The 5,142-nt window shown below is 42.6% G+C and overlaps 1 pseudogene; it reads right to left on the bottom strand.

Annotated features, from left to right (window-relative positions):
* Positions 1 to 220: 220 nt before the first annotated feature.
* On the bottom strand, positions 221 to 381 carry LOC145265426 (U2 spliceosomal RNA; annotated as a pseudogene).
* Between the last annotated feature and the right edge of the window lie 4,761 nt (positions 382 to 5,142).

The following is a 5,142-nucleotide window of genomic DNA, read 5'->3' as shown; positions in this document are numbered from 1 at the left end:
GTGCTCTCGTGTAATGAATGAATGCGTGAATGTAGGATTAACATGAAATTCTTAAAGATAAACTAAAATGACCGAAAAATGGGCTGAAATGACTTAAATAAATAAAAAGTAAATGACTTAGAATGACTTTAATGAACTTAAGGATGAATTGAATGACATTAAGAATGACTTGAATGCTTAAAAAAATAACTGGAATCCTTCAAAACAACATGAATTATCTGGAGAATGACTTGAATGACTGTAAAGTAGGTGATCATTTTACATTAAAATAATACAGAAAATTGATCACCCACTTTATATCACAAAGTTACAAACATAAGTACAGGATGTAGTAAGAACAGATATTACACTTTGATCTTGGCCAAAAGGCCAAAAAAAGGTATTTATTTGCTCTTGCACCGAGCAAATTAGGCACAAGACTGATTTTTAATGTGAGGAGTGAAGAGGAAATGGGGACAAACTCCCAGGGGAGTTAGTGACAATTGGTATGAAGGGTTACCCCATATACTGATCGAAAAATAAAAAGTAAATGACTTAAAATGACTTTAATGAACTTAAGCATAAATTGAATGACCTTAAGAATGACTTGAATGCTTAAAAAATAACTGGTATCATTCAAACACAACTTGAATGATCTGGAGAATGACTTGAATGGCTTTGAGACTGACTGGTTGTAAAGTGGGTGATCATTTTACATTAAATTAATACAGAAACGTGATCCTCCACTTTATATCACAAAGTTACAAACATAAGTATAGCATGTAGTAAGAAGATACTACACTTTGATCTTGGGCAAAAGGCCAAGAAAAGGGTATTTATTTGATCCCCCACTGGGCAAATTAGGCACAAGGCCGATTTTTAATGTGAGGAGTGAAGGGGAAATGGGGACCAACTCCCTGGGGAGTAAGGGGAGCTGGATAGTGACAATTGGTATGAAGGGTTGCACCTACATTGACCAAGATCTTATATGTGGGAGAAACCCCACATATGGTCATTGCTTGCAGTATCTACCGGAACCTATACTACACTTTGAGATATTAAATCCTTTATTCATGTTAAAAATACATTGAAAATCAACAATGAACAAAAAATTTAGGCACATGGCCAACTCAAAAGTGTGGATTGTGGGGGTCGTTGGTCATCCTTGTCACTCCAGAACTAAACAAAATCCAAAGTTTCTCCCAGCTAGTACCTTCTTTCACCATAATACCGCATTCACCCTTTCATACTGGGGAACGTCCTACTTAACTTCCAATTTTGAAAACATTTTTTATTGACGTGTAAAAACAAAAAAAAAAGATAACAATAAAAATGGTACAATAATTCATTTGTGTCGAAGGCGAGAGAAGAAAAAAAAAACAAAAGGTGATTAGTAGGACCCTCCCAACCCCGTCTAGTTGATAGACTGCCCGTTCCACTAGGTTTGTAAAATGAACCTCGCTTCTGCGGGTCAGTCTTTAAGTGGGGATGCCCTCTAGATGCGGGTGAATGGATAAAATAAAATTTTGTCGGTAAGGGATGGAGGTTAGTTTGTATTTTTTTCTCTCCAAGATGGGTGAAATTTAGAGGAAGGGCTGAAAACAAAACTTGCAAGTAAGAGGGGGTGGGTATCTTGGAGGCTTCCTAATCGGGGAGAGATGGAACACGCACTCAGCTAGCTGAGAGGCTACTTGTTTAATTTTACTTTACAGAACTGCGCGTTCCACACCTAGGCGGGGAACACATATTCAAATTTGGCTCCTCTTCGTACACACAGACTTGCTATCTGTATCCATTTTCTGTCAAATGCCGTGCGATGCAGCCTTCTTCTATCACATCTGATCTTCACCCGTAGTTGGTGTTTAAAGAAAGCGATCAGATCCTGATCAGAAAAAGACCCCCCCCCCGATAACCTTGCAGACGCGATATCCAATTCAGCATTCTCGCCATAGCCAGGATTGTAACGTAGACCATTTGTCTTTCCCGGTCCCACGGCAGCCTCACGTAGTCCATGGCATTGGATACGGTAATTGGGCGAGGATGCTCAGGGTCGATGCGAGCTGTCACTTTGCTGACATATGACCAGTACCGGCGGAGTTTGCGGCAATCGAAGAAAGCATGTTCAGTCGTTTCTACGGCTGTTGTCCTACAACGGGAACAATCAGGTGACTTAAAAATCCCGGAACTGCATTGTATGTTGTTGAGTGGAAGTGCATTTAGGGCAAATCGCCAGGTCAGAGAGAACTCCGAATTGTTCAGATTGTTACATGAAAAGGCGTGTCCCCTTTTTCATGTAAGTAAAAAATAAAGAGAATTAGTAAATCAAAATAAAATTAGAGAAAACGGAAATCGAACCCTGGAGATAAGTTTTAAAGAACAATAGGTTATAAATGGAATGTTCAGTAAATTGTTGATTCTGTTAAAATATTTAATTAATACAAATTGGGCTGGAAACTATTCATTGTTAGAAAGAATGTGGATAATAAAATATGGGTTATATGAATTAGATAAGTAGGTGGAATTCCTTTGTGAAAACAACAAAGGAAAAATAGGAAATCAGAATGTTTCGACACGTGCAGGTCGCGCATGTTGATGCCACGTGAATTGTGGTCACGTTGGCCGGACATGCATGGATTTTTCAATATAGGAAGGAGAGTTACTTAGTTAGTTAGAGAAGAAGTCAGAAGAGAGTCAGAGAGTCAGACGAGAGTCCGACCAGTTCGAACCTTGCCACCGTCTGGAAGCGAGAGGGTTAGAAAAAGAAAATGTAAAATAAACTTTGAATTCCTAGATGCAAGTCATTGACCGGTCAAGTGGAAGGAATAAATGCTCATCATGGTTTTTATAACTGCCATCTTCTGTGTCCATCATTACATGAAAAAGGTATTGTCTATTTATGTGTAAAAATCCATTTGAAAATCATCATCTAAAAAAATATATGTGTTAGAAAGTATATGTGTCTATTTATGTTATATAAACACTCCCGTTCAAACAGAACTGTCAAAGGCGTAAATGTCAACCTCTCAATCTATCGGTATAAATGCCAATCTATCAGTCTATCTATCAAGATATCAAATCTTCTCCAAAATGTATTTATATTTCCATCTCTTTATATATACTTGTTAATGTACACATCTCTTCTCTAACAATGTTAATATCTCTCATCTCTTCTTACAACATGAACATCTCTTACTCAACACTAATCTCTCGTAAGACTCTCACAAAGAACAATACAAATACATACGTCATCTTTTAATAATAAGACAGTACATAACAAGATGACTCGAAGCTGGCGCCCAGCTCCACGCAGAACGGATCTCACTCTGCTGCCAACCCAAACGCACACATAGCGGGTCGTCGGCGGTTCCCTTCAGTAGATCCCTGTTGAGTTCCCTACAGGTAGCAGTCACAAAGTCGCTGAACCTTGGTAGTCGTTTTGGCGTGGCTCGGCACTCTTTCATGTAAGCAGATTCTCCCCGGGGCCTGCGACGGCTCTCGATAGAAGGGTCGAGAATAAGGTAGGGGAAGGCGGCAGTAACCACGGGGTGCCATGGTTGGTCATCTTGCATATAGTTGCTCAGGAAGGCCAGCCTCTCAGCGTCTCAATGAGACTTCAAGTCCGGCATTCCCAAGCCTCCCTCACACGGACATTGAATACAGACCTGTCTGCTCACCCAGTGTCTTCCTCTGTCCCAAAGAAGCAAGGACAAGAGTTCGACGAGAGCTGTTAGGTGTTGTGCAGGCAGGGGAAGTACAGTCAGTCGGTAAAGAATGAAAGAAAAGACGTAAGTGGCGCACGCCTCAGCTCTACCTTTTAAGGAAAGTTTCCCAGGAAGCCACGAATTGACTGCAGCCTCCACCTTTCACCTTACCTCCAACCAATTTTTGTCAAGCTGGAGACCTGGTCCGAACCACATGCCGAGGATCTGAACCGGGCCATTCGTCCAGCTGAAGGAAACCGGGAGGTTGGCGTTGCCACCCAGGCGCCCAACTGCTGTCCTACCGACTTGTTGTGGTTTATCTTGGTCCTTGTAATTCTTTCGTACCGAATGAGCGCCTCCGACACTATCTCGATGTCTCTGAAGTTCGACACACAGACCGTGACATCATCGGCGAACACGGATACCTTGACAGCTGAGCCATCGGGTATTGCAATTCTGTGCAGGGCCGAATTTGCCTTCCCATGTCTCAGCTTGCGGAGCAGGGGCTCCAAAGCCAAGACATAGAGCAGGGACGACAGCGGACAACCCTGACGAACCGACCGAGAGATAACAAAGGGCTTTAAGTGCTTTCCATTGACTTTTACAACAGCTGTGGGCTATCAATACATCATGGAGATTCACTTGCAGAAGTCTGGTTTAAAACTGGCGGCCTCTAAGACAGATGCCAAGAAATGATGGCCGACCCTATCGAAAGCTTTGGACTGATCTAAGTTGATCAGCACGGCTTCCGTTTCATCATCTATCCCTCCCTCTAGGATCATTCGTATCAGGGGCAAGTTGTTCTGAATCGATCTCCCATTCACAGCGTAGTTCTGTTCCGGTTCAACCAACTCGCCGATAACAACCTGCAGCCGATTCAACAGAACCTTGACCAAAATCTTCAACTCTGTGTTTAGCAGAGTTATGGGCCTATAATCGTCTAACTCTTCCCCACCATGCACATCACCTTTCCTCAGCAATGTAATTATTCCCTTGGTAACTTGCCCCGGGATGGATCCCTGAGCAAACCAATGGTTGAACACATCCGTCAGAAGAGGCAGAAACATGGGCGGCAGCCTCAAATACAGTTCGTATGGCAGACCATCGAGTCCCGACAATTTGTCACAGCTGACCTGCTTCAGTGCAGTAAAAACCGCCCGCTCCATCACAGGGCCATCGCAACTAGCTGCTCTAGCTGCCTCGAGGCTGGGAGAGTCAGCTAAACTCAAGGACCGGAAGATAGGGCTGCTGCGTAAAACACTCCTTGAAATGTTCTCGAAACCCCTTATAGATCAGTCGATTCCAGGGTGAGTCCATCTGGATGTCTTACCTTTGCAATGTACTTGTCTGAGCCACGCCTAGAAATTTCACGACGTGTGTCAGTGTTGGAGTTGACTGCTTTATTGCCTATCTTTCTAAGCCTAGCTCTGACTACTTGACCTATTCTCACGCAGAAGGTCCT

This window comes from Euprymna scolopes, chromosome 3, assembly GCF_053919585.1.
Source record: "Euprymna scolopes isolate OS-2025 chromosome 3, ASM5391958v1, whole genome shotgun sequence".
In the NCBI taxonomy this organism is placed as follows: Eukaryota; Metazoa; Mollusca; class Cephalopoda; order Sepiida; family Sepiolidae; genus Euprymna; species Euprymna scolopes.
Note: the sequence above shows the minus strand (reverse complement) of the source record. Positions and strands in the feature narration are given on the sequence as shown.